At 34.9% G+C, this 21,785-nt stretch overlaps 1 protein-coding gene across 1 annotated transcript in view; it reads right to left on the bottom strand.

The window, feature by feature from the left end:
* The window catches only part of EPHA6 (EPH receptor A6), a 983,513-nt gene that overhangs the window by 484,578 nt on the left and 477,150 nt on the right, over positions 1-21,785 (bottom strand).

Genomic DNA, 21,785 nt, shown 5'->3' with positions numbered 1-21,785 from the left:
CCTAGATGGCAAGCAGTACTATATAAGTTGGATATGTTGCAGTATATCCTAGATACAATATATGTTTGCAGAACCGAACAGTTCTCTTGTTGCACAGGGAGAATTGGATTCAGAAGGTAAAAACAACTCCGAAAGAAAAACAATTTTAACCATAAATGTGAACAGGGTAAACTCCCCCATAAAGAGGAAGCGGTTAGCAGAATGGATTAAAAGCCAGAATCCTACAATATGTTGTTTACAGGAAACACACCTGAAGCGGGGAGATACATGCAGGTTAAAGGTAAAAGGTTGGAGCAAAATCTACTATGCTTCAGGTGAAGTAAAAAAAGCAGGGGTAGCCATCCTGATCTCAGATCAAGCTAAAGCAAAAATTGATCTAATTAAAAGAGATAAGGAAGGGCACTATTTCTTGCTAAAGGGTAGCATGGATAATGAAGCATTATCTATATTAAAATATATGCACCAAGTGGGGTAGCATCTAAATTCTTAAAAGAGAAATTAAGAGAGCTGCAAGAAGAAATAGACAGTAAAACTATAATACTGGGAGATCTTAACCTTGCACTCTCAGAATTAGATAAATCAAACCACAAAATAAATAAGAAAGAAGTCAAAGAGGTAAATAGAATACTAGAAAAGTTAGATATGATAGATCTCTGGAGAAAATGTAATGGAGACAGAAAGGAATACACTTTCTTTTCAGCAGTTCATGGAACCAATACAAAAATTGACCATATATTAAAACATAAAAACCTCAAACTCAAATGCAGTAAGGCAGAAATAGTAAATGCATCCTTTTCAGACCACGATGCAATGAAAATTACATTCAACAAAAGGCCAGGGGGAAGTAGACCAAAAAATAATTGGAAACTAAATAATCTCAGACTAAAGAATGATTGGGGGAGCCAAGATGGCGGAGCAGGCACACATGACTCTCTAAACTCCTCTCATTACCCTCATAACCAAATATTTAATCCAGCCTCAAAAATAACTCTTCACTGCTTAAATTCATGAAGATAAGAAGCACTACAATTTACCAGCCAATCCGGAAGCTCGCCAGGAAAGGTTTGTCCTGAGGGGCCAGGAACAGACTAGCACAGGCAGCGAGAGGCTAGTGTCCTGAGCAGACCAGGGGCGGGGGTGACCTCTGTGGCTAGAGAAGTTATAGGGACCACTCTGCTATAGGCTAACTGCTCTGCCTTGATTACAAAGCAGTAAACTGGCAGAGAAGTTAAAGCCTAAAACAGAGGGTCCTCTAAAAAACATCAAAACCTAACGAGATCTGGCTGTAACCCCTCAAACCCGGAAGTGACTCAGGCAGACTTTACAGCAGCCCTGTGGCCACATCCGGCAGTTTGGGGCTTTTGCGGGGGCAGTTACTAATCTGCACAGCAGGGGGGCACAGCCTGGGCAGCCTCTGATCAGCAGAATGGGGGGCTCGGCCTGGGGCAATAGAACCTCCCCACCTGACTGTGCTTCCCTGGCAGATACTTCCTGTCCCTGCAAATCCATTCACTGCTCAGCTACTAATACCCACAGCCCCAGGGCAGGGTTTGGTTTGGGAAGTGAAACTCTCACTGCTAAGTGTCTAGCCCCAGGGCAGTTATTATCTCACACAGCTGAGGTTCTTTGCAAGGCACTTTCCCAGCCCGGCCCTGCGGGCCTGAGTTACTTTCTGATGGGGAACTCTTTTGCAAAGCACTCCAGTACCTGCTTTTTGTAGCCGGCTGGCAGGACAGCTACCCTGTCCATATACCTTTCACTGCTCTGCAGAGGAAGCTGGTAACCTCCTGGCTCTGAAGGCAGACCATACAGGCTTTAACAAAATGAGTAAAAAAAATCAAAAGAATGATTGATAGTTTCTACCCAGAAAGAGAACAGCTTTTCAATCCTGAAGAGACTAATAGCAGACAGTCTCCAGACGATTGTTGGTCTCCAATACAAAAGGCTCTCCTAGAAGAGACTATTCAAAACCTTAAAAGAGAGCTAGAAGAAAAATGGGGAAAGGAGAGAGAAGCTATGCAAAAGAGTACAGAAAAGGCACATAACTCATTAAAAGAAAAATTTGATAAAGTGGAAAAAGAAAACAACTTCCTGAAATGTAAATTGGAAAAGGTAAAAAACAGAGTTTGCGAATTGGAAAAAGAAAATGACTCACTAAAAAAAAAAAAAAAAAATTAGTGAAATGGAAAAAAATTCCACAGAGCAAAACAACTCAATTGGACATATACAAAAAGAAGTAAAAAAAGCTAATGAAGAAAATAACTCACTAAAAATTAGAACTGAACAAATAGAAATGACTGATTCATTGAGACATCAAGAATCAGTCAAGCAAAACCAAAAAAATGAAAGATTGGAAAAAAATGTCAAATATGTACTGGGAAAAACAACAGATCTGGAAAATAGATATAGGAGAGATAACCTGAGGATCATCGGACTACCAGAAAATTATGATGAAAAAAAGAGCCTAGATACTATTTTACAGGAAATCATCAAAAAGAACTGCCCAGAAGTAATAGAACCAGAAGGGAAAATAGGCGTTGAAAGAATTCATCGAACACCTTCTGAAAAAGACCTTAAAATAAAGACTCCAAGGAATATTGTGGCCAAACATCAGAATTTCCAGACTAAAGAAAAAATTTTACAAGCAGCCAGGAAAAAACAGTTCAAATACCGAGATGCCACAATAAGGGTCACGCAAGATCTGGCTGCCTCAACATTAAAGGATCGAAGGGCCTGGAATCAGATATTCCAAAAGGCAAAAGAACTTGGAATGCAGCCAAGAATAAACTATCCAGCTAAGCTGAGTATTTTTTTCCATGGAAGAAGATGGATATTTAATGAAATAGAGGAATTCCATCTGTTTCTAAGGAAAAAACCAGACTTAAACAAAAAAATTTGATCTTCAACAACAGGAATCAAGAGAAGTAGAAAAAGGTAAAAGGAACTCTTGAGAACTGTATTTCTGTTGTGAATATACATAAAAATCATATGTATAATTTGATTTTACCGATATAACATAAAAAAGGGAAGTAGAAATGGAAAGGGGATAGTGCCAGAAAAAGGGAAGAAGGGAGATAAAAAGAGGGAAACTACATGCGACAATGAGGCAGAGGAAACCTATCATATATAAGGGAACTTAGAGAGGGGAAGGAACATTGTGTGAATCCTACTCTCATCAGAGTTGGCTCAAAGAGGAAACAATTGACATATTTGTCTTACACAGATTCTTCTCTCACTTCATTAAAAACTGGGAGAGGAAAAGGGAGAAGGAAAAAGAGTAATAAGGGAAGGGTACAAGAAAGGGGAAGGGATTCCAAGGGAGGAGGGAGGGATACTAAAGAGGGAGAGCTGTGCAACATTAGTGGGACCAATAGGGAAGAAGGGAAGGAGGGCAAGAAAAAGAAAAGTATAATCTGGGGATATCAGGATGGCAGGAAATGCAGAATTGGTTATTTTAACCGCAAATGTGAATGGGATGAACTCTCCCATAAAGAGGAGGCAGATAGCAGACTGGATCAAAAGTCAGAACCCTACAATCTGTTGTTTACAAGAAACACATTGAAAACAGGGAGATACATATAGACTAAAGGTAAAAGACTGGAGCAGAATCTATTGTGCTTCAGGTGAAGTCAAAAAAGCAGGGGTAGCCATCCTTATCTCAGATTAAGCAAAAGCAAAGATTGATCTAATTAAAAGAGATAAGGAAGGAAACTATATCTTGCTTAAGGGTACTATAGACAATGAAGCAATATCAGTATTAAACATATATGCACCAAGTGGTATTGCATCTAACTTCCTTAAAGAGAAGCTAAGAGAGTTGTGAGAAGAAATAGACAGCAAAACTATAATAGTGGGAGATCTCAATCTTGCACTCTCAGATTTAGATAAATCAAATCACAAAACAAATAAGAAAGAAATTAAAGAGGTAAATAGAATATTAGAAAAATTAGGTATGATAGGTCTCTGGAGAAAACTGAATGGTGACAGAAAGGAGTATACTTTCTTCTCAGCAGTTCATGGAACCTACACAAAAACTGACCATATATTAGGACATAAAGACCTCAAAATTAAATGCAGGAAGGCAGAAATAGTAAATGCTTTTTTTTCAGATCACAACGCAATAAAAACTACATTTAACAAAAAGTTAGGTGTAAATAGACCAAAAAGTAATTGGAAACTAAATAATCTCATCTTAAAGAATGATTGGGTGAAACAGTAAATTATAGACACAATTAATAATTTCACTCAAGATAATGACAACAATGAGACATCATATCAAAATTTATGGGATGCAGCCAAAGCAGAACAAAGGGGAATTTTTATATCCTTAGAGGCTTACTTGAATAAAATAGAAAAAGAGAAGATCAATGAATTGGGCCTGGAACTTAAAAAGTTAGAAAAAGACCAAATTAAAAACCCCAAATCAATTACTAATCTTGAAATTCTAAAATTAAAAGAGAAATTAATAATATAGAAAGTAAAAAAAAAAACTATTGAACTAATAAATAAAACTAAGAGTTGGTTTTATGAAAAAACCAATAAAATTGATAAACCTTTGGTAAATCTGATTAGAAAAAGGAGAGAGGGAAATCAAATTGGCAGTCTTAAAAATGAAAAAGGAGAACTTACCACTGATGAAGAGGAAATTAAAGAAATAATAAGGGGTTACTTTGCCCAACTTTATGCCAATAAATTTGATAACCTAAGTGAAATGGATGACTACTTCCAAAAATATAGGCTTCCCAGATTATCAGAGGAGGAAATAAATTGCTTAAATAGTTCCATTTCAGAAAAAGAAATAGAACAAGCTATTAATCAACTCCTTAAAAAAAAATCCCCGGGACCAGATGGATTTATATGTGAATTCTACCAAACATTCAAAGAACAATTAGCCCCAATGCTTTATAAACTATTTGAAAAAATAGGGAATGAAGGAGTCCTACCAAACTCCTTTTATGACACAGACATGGTACTGATACCTAAACCAGGTAGGTTGAAAACAGAGAAAGAAAATTATAGACCAATCTCCCTAATGAATATTGATGCTAAAATCTTAAATAAGATATTAGCAAAAAGACTACAGAAAATCATCCCCAGGATAATACATCATGATCAAGTAGGATTTATACCAGGAATGCAGGGCTGGTTCAATATTAGGAAAACTATCAATATAATTGGCCATATTCATAATCAAATTAACAAAAACCATATGATCATCTCAATAGATGCAGAAAAAGCATTTGATAAAATCCAACATCCATTCCTATTAAAAACTCTTGAGAGTATAGGAATAAATGGACTTTTCCTTAAAACAATCAGTAGCATCTATTTAAAACCAGCAGTAAGCATTATATGTAACGGGGACAAACTGCAACCATTCCCAATAAGATCAGGAGTAAAACAAGATTGCCCATTATCACCGTTACTATTTAATATTGTATTAAAAATGCTAGCTTTGGCAATAAGAGTTGAGAAAGAGATTAAAGGAATAAGAATAGGCAATGAGGAAACCAAATTATCACTCTTTGCTGATGATATGATGGTATACTTAGAAAACCCCAGAGATTCTACCAAAAAGTTATTAGAAACAATCTACACCTTCAGCAAAGTTGCAGGATATAAAACAAACCCACATAAGTCATCAGCATTCTTATATATCACTAACAAAACCCAACAGTTAGAGTTACAAAAAGAAATTCTATTTAAAGTAACTACTGATTGTATAAAATATTTAGGAATCTATCTGCCAAGGGAAAATCTGAAACTTTATGAGCAAAACTACAAAACACTTTCCACACAAATTAAGTCTGATCTAAACAACTGGAAAAAATATTAAATGCTCTTGGATTGGGTGAGCAAATATAATAAAGATGACAATACTACCTAAATTAATCTACTTATTTAGCGCTATACCAATCAGACTCCCCAAAAACTACTTTGATGAATTAGAAAAAATAACAACAAAATTCATATGGAAAAACAAAAGGTCAAGAATTTCAAGGGAATTAATGAAAAAAAAATCAAATGAAGGTGGCCTAGCTGTACCAGATCTAAAATTATATTATAAAGCAGCAGTTACTAAAACCATCTGGTATTGGCTAAGAAATAGACTAGTTGATCAATGGAATAAGTTAGGTTCAAAGGACAAAACAGCCAATAACTTTAATAATATAGTGTTTGACAAACCCAAAGACACCAGTTTCTGGGATAAGAATGCATTATTTGATAAAAATTGCTGGGAAAATTGGAAATCAGTATGGCAGAAACTAGGCATTGACCCACACTTAACACCGTACACCAAGATAAGGTCAAAATGGGTTCATGATCTAGGCATAAAGAATGAGATGATAAATAAATTGGAAGAGCATAGGATAGTTTACCTCGCAGACCTGTGGAAGAGGGAGGAATTTATGACCAAAGAAGAACTAGAGATCACTATTGACCACAACATAGAAAATTTTGATTATATCAAACTGAAAAGTTTTTGTACAAACAAAACAAATGCAAACAAGATTAGAAGGGAAACAATAAACTGGGAAAACATTTTTATAATCAAAGGTTCTGATAAAGGCCTCATTTCCAAAATATATAGAGAACTGACCCTAATCTATAAGAAATCAAACCATTCTCCAATTGATAAATGGTCAAAGGATATGAACAGACAATTCTCAGACGAAGAAATTGAAACTATTTATAGACATATGAAAATATGCTCCAAATCATTATTAATCAGAGAAATGCAAATTAAGACAACTCTGAGATACCACTACACACCTCTCAGATTGGCTAGAATGACAGGGAAAGATAATGGGGAATGTTGGAGGGGATGTGGGAAAACAGGGACACTGATACATTGTTGGTGGAATTGTGAACACATCCAGCCATTCTGGAGAGCAATTTGGAACTATGCTCAAAAAGTTATCAAGCTGTGCATACCCTTTGATCCAGCAGTGTTTCTACTGGGCTTATACCCCAAAGAGATACTAAAGAAAGGAAAGGGACCTGTATGTGCTAAAATGTTTGTGGCAGCCCTGTTTGTAGTGGCTAGAAGCTGGAAAATGAAAGGATATCCATCAATTGGAGAATGGTTGAGTAAATTGTGGTATAAGAACGTTATGGAATATTATTGTTCTGTAAGGAACGACCAGCAGGATGAATACAGAGAGGACTGGCGAGACTTATATGAACTGATGCTGAGTGAAATGAGCAGAACCAGGAGATCATTATATACCTCAACAATGATACTGTTTGAGGATGTATTCTGATGGAAGTGGACCTCTTTGATAAAGAGAGCCTTAATTGATCAAAGATGGACAGAAGCAGCTACACCCAGAGAAAGAACACTGGAAATGAATCTAAACTGCTTGCATTTATGTTTTTCCTCCCGGGTTATTTATACCTTCTGATTTCAATTCTCCCTGTGCAACAAGAAAACTGTTTGGTTCTGTACGCATATATTGTATCTAGGATATACTGCAACCCATTCAACATGTAAAGGACTCTTGCCATCTGGGGGAAGGGGTGGAGGGAGGGAGGGGAAAAATCGGAACAGAAATGAATGCAAGAGATAATGCTGTAAAAAATTACCCTGGCATGCCTTCTATCAATAAAAAATTATTTAAAAAAAAAAAAGAAGAATGATTGGGTGAAACAGCAAATCATAGACATAATTAATAACTTCACTCAAGAAAACAATAATAATGAGACATCATACCAAAATGTATGGGATGCAGCCAAAGCGGTAATAAGGGGAAATTTCATATCTCTAGAGGCCTATTTGTATAAAATAGAGAAAGAGAAGGTCAATGAATTGGGCTTGCAACTAAAAATGCTAGAAAAGGAACAAATTAAAAACCCACACACGACTTTCTAAGCTCCTAAACAAACTATTTAATTCAGCCTCAAAAATAGCTCTTCGCTGTTTAAATTCATGAAGATTAGAAGCACTATAACTTACCAGCCGAAGTCAATCTGGAAGACCACAAGGAAAGGTTTGTCCTGAGGGGCCAGGAACAGATTAGCACAGGCAGCGAGAGACTAGCATCCTGAGCAAACCGGTAAGGGGGTGGGGGGGTGTGATCTTTGTGGCTAGAGAAATTATAGAGACAACTCTGCTATACTCTAACTGCTCTGCCTTGACTACGAAGCAGTAAACTGGCAGAGAAATTAAAGCCTAAAACAGGGGGTACTCTAAAAAAATGCCAGAACCTAACGAGATCTGGCTGTAACCACTCAAACCCAGAAGTTGACTCAGGCAGACTTTAATGCAGCCCTGCAGCCACATCCTGCAATTCCGGCCTTTTGCGGGTGGCAGTTACAAATCTGCACGGCAGGGGGGCACAACCTGGGCAGCCTCTAATCGGCACAGTGGGGGGCTTGGCCTGGGGCAATAGAACTTTCCAAACAGACTGTGCTTCCCAGGCAGACACTTCCCATCCCTGCAAATCAACATACTGCTCAACTGCTAATATCCACAGCTCCAGGGCAGGCTTTGGTTTTAGGTAATGAAAGTCTCTCTGCTCAGCATCTAGCCCCAGGGTAGTCGTTATCTCACACAGCAGGGGTTCTTTGCAGGGCACTTTCCCAGCTTGGCCCTGCAGGCCTGAGTTACTCCCGGGTGGGGAGCTCTTTCCCAGAGCACTTCAGTACCTCGCTGCTTTTTGTAGCTGGCTGGCAGAACAGCTACCCGTCCATACACCTTTCACTGCTCGGCAGAGGAAGCTAGTAACCTCCTGGATCTGAAGGCAGACCCTACAGGCTTTAACAAAATGAGTAAAAAAAAAATCAAAAGAACAATTGATAGTTTCTATACAGAAAGAGAACAGCTTTTCAACCCTGAAGAAACTAATAGCAGAAAGTCTCCAGACAATTGTTGGTCCCCATTACAAAAGGCTCTCCTAGAAGACACTATTAAAAATCTTAAAAGAGAACTAGAAGAAAAATGGGGAAAGGAAAGAGAAGCTATGCAAGAGAGTACAGAAAAAGCATATAACTCACTAAAAGAAAAATTTGATAAAGTGGAAAAAAAAAAAAAAACCAACGACCTGAAATGTGAATTGGAAAAGGTAAAAAACTCCCAAAAAGTGCAGGGAAACAGAATTTGTGAATTGGAAAAAGAAAATAACTCACTAAAAAAAAAAAAATTAGTGAAATAGAAAAAAATTCCATAGAGCAAAACAACTCAATTGGACATATACAAAAAGAAGTAAAAAAAGGTAATGAAGAAAATAACTCACTAAACATCAGAACTGAATAAATAGAAATGACTGATTCATTGAGACATCAAGAATCAGTCAAGCAAAACCAAAAAAATGAAAGAGTGGAAAAAAATGTCAAATATTTACTTGGAAAAAAAAAACAGACCTGGAAAATAGATCTAGGAGAGATAACCTGAGGATCATTGGACTACCTGCAAATTATGATGAAAAAAAGAGCCTAGATACTATTTAACAGGAAATCATCAAAGAGAACTGACCAGAAGTAATAGAAGTGGAAAATAAAATAGGCGTTGAAAGAATTCATCAAACACCTTGTGAAAAAGACCCTAAAGTAAAGACTCCAAGGAATTGTGGCCAAACTTCACAATTTTCAGACAAAAGAAAACATTTTACAAGCAGCTAGGAAAAAAACAGTCCAAATACCGAGGTGCCACAATAAGGGTCACACAAGATCTGGCTGCCTCAACATTAAAGGATTGAAGGGCCTGGAAGGCAAAAGAGCTTGGAATGCAGCCAAGAATAAACTACCTAGCTAAACTGAGTATTTTTTTTTCCCCATGGAAGAAGATGGACATTTAATGAAATAGAGGAATTCCATTTGTTTCTAAGAAAAAAAACCAGATTTAAACAAAAAATTTGATCTCCAACAATAGGACTCAAGAGAAGTAGAAAAAGGTAAAAGAACTCTTGAGAACTGTATTTCTGTTGTGGATATACATAAAAACCATACATATAATTTGATTTTACTGATATAACACAAAAAAGGGAAGTAGAAATGGAAAGGGATAGTGTCAGAAAAAGGGAAAAGGGGAAATAAAAAGAGGGAAACTACATGCAACGAGGCAAAGGAAATCTATCATATCTGATGGAATTTAGAGAGGGGGAGGAACACTGTGAATCCTACTCTTATCAGAGTTGGCTCAAAGAGGAAATAATTGACATATTTGTTTTAAGAGAATCTTCTCTCACTTAATTAAAAAGTGGGAGAGGAAAAGGAAAAATGAAAAAGAGTAATAAGGGAAGGGTACAAGAAAGGGGAAGGTATTCAAAGGGAAGAGAGAGGGAAATTAAAGAGGGAGAGCTGTGTGAAACAAGTGGGACCAATAAGTTTAATACTAGGGAAGAAGAGTAGGAAGATAAGAAAAAGAAAAGTATAATCTGAGGATATTAGGATGGCAGGAAATACAGAATTAGTAATTTTAAGCGTAAATGTGGATGGGATGAACAGTAGTATCATAAAGAGGAGGCAGATAGCAGACTGGATCAAGAGTCAGAACCCTACAATCTGTTGTTTACAGGAAACACATTTAAAACATTTAAATACATACAGAGTAAAGGTAAAAGGCTGGAGCAGAATCGATTATGCCTCAGGTGAAGTCAAAAAAGCAGGGGTAGCCATCCTTATCTTGGATCAAACAAAAGCAAAAATTGATCTAATTAAAAGAGATAAGGAAGGAAATTATATCTTATTAAAGGGTACTATAGACAACGAAGCAATATCACTATTAAACATATATGTACCAAGTGGTATAGCATCTAACTTCCTAAAGGAGAAGTTAAGAGAGGTGCGAGAAGAAATAGACAGTAAAACTATAATAGTGGGAGATCTCAATCTTGCACTCTCAGATTTAGATAAATCAAATCACAAAACAAATAAGAAAGAAATTAAAAAGATAAATAGAATATTAGAAAAATTAGGTATGATAGATCTCTGGAGAAAACTGAATGGTGACAGAAGAGTATACTTTCTTCGCAGCAGTTCATAGAACTTACACAAAAACTGACCATATATTAGAACATAAAGACCTCAAAATTAAATGCAGGAAGACAGTAACAGTAAATGCTTTATTTTCAGATCACAATGCAATAAAAACTACATTCAACAAAAAGATAGGTGTAAATAGACTAAAAAGTAATTGGAAACTAAATAATCTGATCTTAAAGAATGATTGGGTGAAACAGCAAATTATAGACACAATTAATAAATTCACTCAAGATAATGACAATGGTGAGACATCATACCAAAATTTATAGGATGCAGCCAAAGTGGTAATAAGGAGAAATTTTATATCCTTAGAGGCTTGCTTGAATAAAATAGAGAAAGAGAAGATCAATGAATTGGGCCTGCAACTTAAAAAGCTAGAAAAAAGACCAAATTAAAAACCCCCAATCAATTACTAAACTTGAAATTCTAAAATTAAAAGGAGAAATTAATAATATAGAAAGTAAAAAAGAAACCTATTGATCTAACAAGTAAAACTAAGAGTTGGTTTTATGAAAAAAACAGTAAAATTGATAAATCTTTCATAAAACTGATTAGAAAAAGGAGAGAGGAAAATCAAATTAGTAGTCTTAAAAATGAAAAGGAGAACTTTCCACCAATGAAGAGGAAATTAAAGAAATAATAAGGGGTTACTTTGCCCAACTTTATGCAAATAAATTTGATAACCTAAGCAAAATGGATGGCTGACTCCAAAAATATAAGCTTCCCAGATTATCAGAGGAGGAAGTAAATTGCTTAAATAGTCCCATTTCAGAAAAAAAATAGAACAAGCTATTAATCAACTCTTTAAAAAATCCCCAGGACCAGATGGATTTACATGTGAATTCCATTAAACATTCAAAGAACAATTAGCTCCAATACTTTATAAACTATTTGAAAAAATAGGGAATGAAGGAGTCCTACCAAATTCCTTTTATGACACAGACATGGTACTGATACCTAAACCAGGTAGGTTGAAAACAGACAAAGAAAATTATAGACCAATCTCCCTAATGAATATTGATGCTAAAATCTTGAATAAGATATTAGCAAAAAGACTACAGAAAATCATTCCCAGGAAAATATACTATGATCAAGTAGGATTTATACCAGGAATGCAGGACTGGTTCAATATTAGAATATTGGCCATATTAATAATCAAATTAACAAAAACCATATGATCATCTCAATAGATGCAGAAAAAGCATTTGATATAATCCAACATCCATTCCTATTAAAAACTCTTGAGAGTATCAGAATAAATGGACTTTTCCTTAAAATAATCAGTAGCATCTATTTAAAACCAGCAGTAAGCATCATATGTAATGGGGACAAACTGCAACCATTCCCAATAAGATCAGGAGTGAAACAAGGTTGCCCACTATCACCGTTACTATTTAATATTGTATTAGAAATGCTAGCTTTGGCAATAAGAGTTGAGAAAGAGATTAAAGGAATAAGAATAGGCAATGAGGAAACCAAATTATCACTGATGGTATGATGGTATATTTAGAGAGCCTCAGAGACTCTACTAAAAAGTTATTAGAAACAATCCATACCTTTAGCAAAGTTGCAGGATACAAAATAAACCCACATAATTCATCAGCCTTCTTATATATCACTTACAAAACCCAACAGTTAGAGGTACAAAGAGAAATTCCATTTAAAGTAACTACTGATTGCGTAAAATATTTAGGAATCTATATGCCAAGGGAAAATCAGAAACTTTATCAGCAAAACTACAAAACACTTTCCATACAAATAAAGTCTGATCTAACCAACTGGAAAAATATTAAATACTCTTGGATTGGGCGAGCAAATATAATAAAGATGACAATAATACCTAATCTAATCTATTTATTTAGCCCTATACCAATCAGACTGCCAAAAAACTATTTTTATGGCCTAGGAAATATAACAACAAAGTTCATATGGAAAAACAAAAGGTCAAGAATTTCAAGGGAATTAATGAAAAAAAATCAAATGAAGGTGGCCTAGCTGTACCAGATCTAAAATTATAAAGCAGCAGTTACTAAAACTATCTGTAGTGGCTAAGAAACAGACTAGTTGATCAATGAAATAGGTTAGGGTCAAAGGACAAAACATCCAATAACTTTAATAATCTAGTGTTTGACAAACCCAAAGACACCAGTTTCTGGGATAAGAATGCATTATTTGACAAAAATTGCTGGGAAAACTGGAAATTAGTATGGTAGAAACTAGGCATTGACCCACACTTAACACTGTACACCAAGATAAGGTCAAATTGGATTCATGACATAGGCATAAAGAATGAGATTATAAATAAATTGGAAGAGCATAGGATAGTTTACCTCTCAGACCTGTGGAAGAGGAAGGAATTTATGACTAAAGAAGAACTAGAGATCACTATTGACCACAAAATAGAAAATTTTTATTATATCAAATTGAAAAGTTTTTGTACAAACAAAACTAATGCAGACAAGATTAGAAGGTAAACAATAAACTGGGAAAACATTTTTACAATCAAAGGTTCTGATAAAGGCCTCATTTCCAAAATATATAGAAAATTGACTCTAATTTATAAGAAATCAAGCCATTTTCCAATTGATAAATGGTCAAAGGATATGAACAGACAATTCCCAGATGAAGAAATTAAAACTATTTATAGGCATGTGAAAATATGCTCCAAATCATTATTAGTCAGAGAAATGCAAATTAAGACAACTCTGAGATACCACTACACACCTGTCAGATTGGCTAGAATGACAAGAAAGATAATGCGGAATGTTGGAGGGGATGTGGGAAAACAGGGACACTGATACATTGTTGGTGGAATTGTGAACACATCCAGCCATTCTGGAGAGCAATTTGGAACTATGCTCAAAAAGTCATCAAACTGTGCATAACCTTTGATCCAGCATTGTTTCTACTGGGGTATTACCCAAAGAATTACTAAAGGAGGGAAAGGGACCTGTATGTGCCAAAATGTTTGTGGCAGCCCTGTTTGTAATGGCTAGAAGCTGGAAAATGAATGGATGCCCATCAACTGGAGAATGGTCAAGTAAATTGTGGTATGTGAATGTTATGGAATATTGTTGTTCTGTAAGAAATGACCAGCAGGATGAATACAGAGAGGACTGGTGAGACTTACATGAATTGATGCTAAGTGAAATGAGCAGAACCAGGAGATTATATACTCAACAACGATAATGTATGAGGATATATTCTGATGGAAGTGGATCTCTTCGATAAAGAGATCTAATTCAGTTTCAATTGATCAAGGATGAATAGAAGCAGCTATACCCAAAGAAAGAACACTGGGAAATGAATATAAACTGTTTGCATTTTTGTTTTTCTTCCCGGGTTATTTATACCTTCTGAATTCAATTCTCCCTGTGCAACAAGACAACTTTTCCGTTCTGCACACATATATTGTATCTAGGATATACTGTAACCAATTTAACATGCATAGGAGTGCTTGCCATCTGGGTGAGGTGGTGGATGGAGGGAGGGGAAAAATCAGAACAAGTGAGTGCACGGGATAATGTTGTAAAAAATTACCCTGGCATGGGTTCTGTCAATAAAGAGTTATTAAAAATAATAATAATAATAAATAAATTTTACAAGTAAAAAAATAAAGAAAATAGCCAAGTCTATCACACACACAAAAAAAAAGATATAATAAGGAAAAGGTTAAAGAAAAGGGGAGGGACATCAAGGGAGAGGGAGGGATTCTAAAAAGGGAGGGCTGTGTCTAATACTAGGGAGTAGGCTAAGGGGGAAAGGAAAGAGAAAAGTATAATTTGGGGATAATAAGATGGCAGGAAATACAGAAGTAGTAGTTTTAACCATAAATGTGAATGTGGTAAACTCTTCCATCAAGTGGAGGTGTATAGCAGACTGGATTAAAAGCCAGAATACTACAATATGTTGTTTATAGGAAACACACGAGAAGCAGGGTGATATATACAGAGTAAAAGGCTGCAGCAGAATCTACTGTGCTTCAGGTGAAGCCAAAAAGGCAGGGGTAGTCATCCTGTTCTTAGATCAAGCAAAAGCAAAAATTGATCTAATTGAAAGAGATAAGGAAGGGCAGTATATCTTGCTAAAAGGTAGCATAGATAATGAAGCAATATCAATATTAAACATATATCACAAAGTGGTGTATGTTGGAATCTTTACAAACTGTTAAGTCATTAGAGTTGATAGAGACAATAATTATCTAATTTAGCATGGTTCAGTATGATTGAGCTAATCCTATAAGGAGATGTTATGGCCAGAAGAAACAAGGTACTAAGTAGAACTAATTGACACAATGCTTGTGTTTACACTTTTACTCATTGGAATTCACAAGTATGGGAAATTCATGAAGTTAATTGTGTAGCTTTGTGAATTCATACCTCCCTTGAAGCTCTTAGGGCCAGAGAGCACTCTAGGAAGAAACCCATAATCCCTCTCTCTCTCATATCCCACAATTTCTCTCTCTCATATATAAGAAACAGATAGAGGCTCTCGAAGAGAATTCAGCTGAATTACATGGGGAGTTCAGCTGAATTTAGATTGAGAGGGGAGCCTCAAGTGAATTCAGCCAGAATTCAGCCTTCTCTGAGTAAAGAGTTTTACTTTGGAACATTGACTGGGGTCAGAGAGGAGCACTTTGGGAGATTGAGAGCCAGAAGCCCTCTCTCAGAGGCAAGACAGATTTTACTTGGTACTGACTCTGGAGGCTGAAGAAAGCACAAGTAGAAGCAAAGGACAAAGCTGCAAGAGCTCTTAGGACCAAGGAGAGAGAGAGGCCTCTAAGAAAAGCTAACCGGGTTATATTGGAGATTGAGAGCCAGAAGCCCCCTCTCCGAGGCAAGAGAGATCCATTCCATTTTCCACTTGGCTGGCTGGAGGACTGAAGGACAAACCTTTGGATTTGGAGACATTCCAAGGGAGCTCTTGGAACCAAACAGAGAGATGGGCCTTTCATCTAACCAGGCTATTTTGGAAGGAGAAAATAAACATTTGCATTTTATCACCTGACTGCGTTTTGAGGTGATTATTACTTTTAAGTGCAAGTAAGGCTACCTCCGGAAAACCTCCCTGAGAAACCTGCTCTTGCCCAGAGAAAACTATTATTTTAAAAGAAGAAAATCACCACAGGTGCAGCATCTAAATTCCTAAAGAAGAAGTTAAGAGAGCTGCAAGAAGAAACAGACAGCAAAACTATAATAGTGGGAGAAATCAACCTTTCACTCTCAGAACTAGATAAATCAAAACAAAAATAAATTTGAAAGAAGTTAAAGAGGTAAATAGAACACTAGAAAAGTTGGATATGATAGATGTTTGGAGAAAACTAAATGGAGACAGAAAGGAATACATGTTCTTTTCAACAGTTCACAAAACAAAAATTGATTACATATTAGGACATAAAGACCTCAAATTCAAATGCAGAAAGGCAGAAATAGTCAATGCATCCCTTTCAGATCACAATGCAATAACAATTACATTCAATAAAAAGCCAGGGGAAAATATATCAAAAAGTAATTGGAAACTAAATAATCTCATCCTAAAGAATGATTGGTTGAAACAGCAAATCATAGACACAATTAATAATTTTACCCATGAGAATAACAATAATAAGACATCATACCAAAATATGTGGGATGCAGCCATAGTGGCAATAAGGGGAGAGATTATATCACTAAAGGCCTAGTTGCATAAAATAGACAAAGAGAAAATCAATGAATTAGGCTTCCCATTAAAAAAGAGTAGAAAAATCGCAAATTAAAAATCCCAATGCAAACACTAAACTTAAAATTCTAAAACTCAAAGGAGAGATTAATAATTGAAAGAAAAATTGATTGACTTAATAAATAAAACTAAGAGTTGCTTTTATGAAAAAACAACAAAATAGATAAACCCTTGGTAAATTTGATTACAAAAAGGAAAGAGGAAAATCAAATTGTTAGTCTTAAGAATAAAAAGGGAGAAATTTCCACTAATGAAGAGGAAATTAGAACAATAATTAGGAGTTACTTTGCCCAATGTTAGGCCAATAAATTTGATAACTTAAATGAAATGGATGAATATCTTCAAAAATATAGGCTGCCCAGATTAACAGAGGAAGAAGTAAATTGAAAAATTTTAGAAAAGGAAATAGAACAAGCTATTATTCAACTCCTTAAAAAAATCCCCATGTGAATTCTACCAAACATTTAAAGAACAATTAACTTCAATACTATATAACTATCTGAAAAAATAGGGAATGAAGGAGTACTATCAAATTCCTATTATGATACAGACATGTTACTGATACCTAACCCACGTAGGATGAAAACAGAGAAAGAAAATTATAGACCAATCTCCCTAATGAACATCAATGGAAAAATCTTAAATTTAGCAAAAAGATTACAAAAAATCATCTCCAGGATAATACTCCATGACGAAGGATTTATATCAGGAATGCAGGGCTGGTTCAATATTAGGAAAACTATTAGTATAATTGACTATATCAATAACCAGATTAACAAAAACCATATGAGCATCTCAATAGATGCAGAAAAAGCATTTGATAAAATCCCAAACCCATTCCTATTAAAAACTCTAGAGTATAGGAATAAATGGACTTTTCTTTAAAATAGTCAATAGTATCTATTTAAGACGATCAGTAAGCATCCTATGTAATGGTGATAAACTGGAACCATTCCCAGTAAAATCAGGAGTGAAACACAGTTGCCCACTTTCACCATTACTATTCAGTATTGGATTAGAAATGCTAGCTTCGGCAATGAGATGAAAAAGAAATTGCAGGAATTAGAGTAGGTAAAGAGGAAACCAAATTATCACTCTTTGCAGATGATATGATGATGGTTTACTTAGAGAACCCCAGAGATTCTACTAAAAAGTGATTAGAAATAATCCACAACTTTAATAACATTGCAGGATACAAAATAAATCCATATAAATCATCAGCATTTTTATACATAAACAACAAAATATAACAGCAAAAGATACAAAGAGAAATTCCATTTAAAATAACTGTCTATAGCATAAAATATTTTGGAATCTATTTGCCAAGGGAAAATTAGGAACGATATGAGCAACTCTACAAAACACTTTGCACAGAAATAAAGTAGAAACAATTGGAAAAATATTAAGTGCTCCTGAATAAGCTGAGCAAATATAATAAAAGTGACAATACTATCTAAACCAATCTATTTATTCAGCGCTATACCAATCAGACTCCCAAAAAACTATTTTAATGATCTAGAAAAAATAACAACAAAGTTCATCTGGGAGAACAAAAAGTCAAGAACTTCCCGGGAATTAATGGAAAAAAATCAAATGATGTGGCCTAGCTATACCTGATCTAAAACTGTATTATAAAGCAGCAGTCACCAAAACCATTTGTTATTGGATAAATACTAGACTAATTAATCAATGGAATAGGTTAGGTTCACAGGACAAAATAGTCAATAACTATAGCTATCTAGTGTTTGACAAACCCAAAGACAATTCATTATTTGACAAAACTTGCTGGAAAAATTGGAAATTAGTATGGCAGAAACTAGGCATTGATACATACTTAACACCATATACCAAGATAAGATCAAAATGTCTTCATGATTTAAGCATAAAGAATGAGATTATAAATAAATTAGAACATAGTTTACCTCTTAGACCTTAGATGAGGAAGGAATTTGTGATCAAAGAAGAAGTAGAGTTCATTATTGATCACAAAATAGAAAATTTCGATTATATTAAGTTAAAAAGTTTTTGTACAAATAAAACTAATGTGAACAGGATTAGAAGGGAAGCAATAAACTGGGAAAACATTTTTACAATCAAAGGTTCTGATAAAGGCCTCATCTCTAAAATATATAGAGAATTGACTCTAATTTATAAAAAACAAAACAAAAGAAAACAAGCCATTCTCCAACTGATAAATGGTCAAAGGATATGAACAGACAATTTTTGGATAAAGAACTTGAAACTATTTCTAGTCATATGAAAAGGTGTTCCAAATCATTATTAATCAGATAAATGCAAATTAAGACAACTTGGAGATACCACTACACACCTGTCAGATTGGCTAGAATGACAGGGAAAGATAATGCTGAATGTTGGAGGGGATGTGGGAAAACAGGGACACTGATACATTGTTAGTGGAATTATGAACACATCCAGCCATTCTGGAGAGCAATTTGGAACTATGCTCAAAAAGTTATCAAACTGTGCATACCCTTTGATCCAGCAGTGTTTCTACTGGGCTTATACCCCAAAGAAATACTAAAGAAGGGAAAGGGACCTGTATGTGCCAAAATGTTTGTGGCAGCCCTGTTTGTAGTGGCTAGAAGCTGGAAAATGAATGGATGCCCATCAATTGGAGAATGGTTGAGTAAATTGTGGAATATGAATGTTATGGAATATTATTGTTCTATAAGGACTGACCAGAGGGATGAATACAGAGAGGACTGGAGAGACTTACATGAACTGATGCTAAGTGAAATGAGCAGAACCAGGAGATCATTATATACCTCAACAATGATACTGTTTGAGGATGTATTCTGATGGAAGTGGATCTCTTCGATAAAGAGAGCTAATTCAGTTTCAATTGATCAAAGATGGACAGAAGCAGCTACATCCAAAGAAAGAACACTGGGAAATGAATATAAACTGCTTGCATTTTTGTTTTTCTTCCTGGGTCATTTATACCTTCTGAATTCAATTCTCCCTGTGCAACAAGAAAACTGTCGGTTCTGCACACATATATTGTATCTAGGATATACTGTAACCTATTCAACATGTAAAGGACTGCTTGCCATCTGGGGGAGGGGGTGGAGGGAGGGAGGGGAAAAATCGGAACAGAAGTGAATGCAAGGGGATAATGCTGTAAAAAATTACTCTGGCATGGGTTCTATCACTAAAAAGTTATATATATAGGATCCCTAAGCAGCAGATAGCAGTGGTTCAGCTTCCTAGACATGCACAGGTAGATTCAAACAATGTAATAAGGTTTTCTCTCATTTCCCACAATTGAATAAAATTCCTCACAAGGCAAAAAAAAATACTATACGAGGATTACTTCTGATGGAAGTGGCTCTCTTCAACAATCAGAGTATCAAAATCAGTTCCAGTTGATCTGTAATTAACAGAACCAGCTACAACCAGAGAAAGAACACTGGGAAATGAGTATGGACCACAACATAACATTTCCACTCTTTTTGTTATTGTTTGCTTGCATTTTTGTTTTTCTTTTCTCAGATTATTTTTATCTTCTTTCAAAATCCGATCTTTCTTATGCAACAAGATAACTATAGATATCGATATATTGCATTTAATATATATTTTAACATATTTAACATGTATGGGACTACCTACCATCTAAGGAAGGGGATGGAGGGAAGGAGGGGAAAAGTTGAAACAGAAGTTTTTGCAAGGGGCAGTGTTGAAAAATTACCCATACTATTTTTTTTGCATATAAAAAGCTATAAATAAATTAAATCAGAAAAAAGAGAAACTTTTTGAATTGCAGATATATCTTTAAAAACCTAATAATCAGAAACAGATAATATAAGGAAAATGTATCTTAAATGGATTAACTAAGGAATACTTCAGATCAGAGTATACATAAAGAAAAGTATACCTTTTCCTCCTATTTTATATGCCATAACTTTCTTCATTAAAGTCAAAGAGACCATTAACATACAAAAGAGCTAGGAAACCAAATCCCTGCAGTATTAAGTAAGACATTTAGACGTTAAGTTGGCACTATTTAGGTATGAAAACGCCTTTTAAAATAGAAGAGAGGATCAAAGGTAGGATTTTGTTAGAAACAGCATCAGTTTCACTTAAATTAAATTAAATTAAATTAAGAAATGTCTGAGAAATTTCCTAAATGAGAAAACTTAAGGCTGCTTTTCAGCATCAGATCTGACATCTCTATAGTGCATAAATGATTTAAGTATCTTTTTATCCATTTTAAAAATAGGAAATCTGAGACACGGAGATTAATTGACTTTCTTCAGGCCATAGCCAAAGAGAAGATCTGAACTCAGGAGTTCTTGGCTTCTAATTTGGTGCTTTCAAAATACATTCCCCCAAATCCTCTTATGATATCCCTGAAATGAAACTACATGAAAAATGTATTCACACAAGTACAAATGTTTCAAGGGTCACATGTATGCCATATTGACTGATACTTTCTTGGAGAATTAATATCCTGTTGTCACATATTATTAATAGATTTTTTACTGACCATTTATAAATACATTCATCTATCAATATGTATGAATAGCATCTACATTTTGTTGTTATGGAACTCTATTAAGAGGAAATTTCCAGTACTAATGAACTTGGTAGCTTACAGTCATAAAGAATTATTTAGAGAACTGAGAAGTTGAATTATTTGCTCATAGTAATATACACATGCCAGGGACATAACATATATACATACATACTCATATTATATATATATATATATATATATATATATATATATATATATATATATATACACACACACACATACATACATACATATATATATACGTCAGTAAAAATAAATTATTATTATTGTTATATTATTATTTATTGGAGAGTAGTATCCTTATCTACTCCTGAATTATATTTAAAACCAAATCTTTCTGTCTGTCCACTATATATTTTGCATATCCAAAAAATATCTATGACCTTGGTCATCTGTGGGAATATATTGTCTTTCAATATAAATAACTGATCCAAATGCCAAGAACTATTATTATTAAGCAATTCCTTCCTCCCATATTTCCCCATTTTTCTCTTAAAAATTGCATATAAGGTGCAATGGTTTTGGC

The sequence above is a fragment of the Antechinus flavipes genome, chromosome 3, assembly GCF_016432865.1.
Source record: "Antechinus flavipes isolate AdamAnt ecotype Samford, QLD, Australia chromosome 3, AdamAnt_v2, whole genome shotgun sequence".
In the NCBI taxonomy this organism is placed as follows: Eukaryota; Metazoa; Chordata; class Mammalia; order Dasyuromorphia; family Dasyuridae; genus Antechinus; species Antechinus flavipes.
Note: the sequence above shows the minus strand (reverse complement) of the source record. Positions and strands in the feature narration are given on the sequence as shown.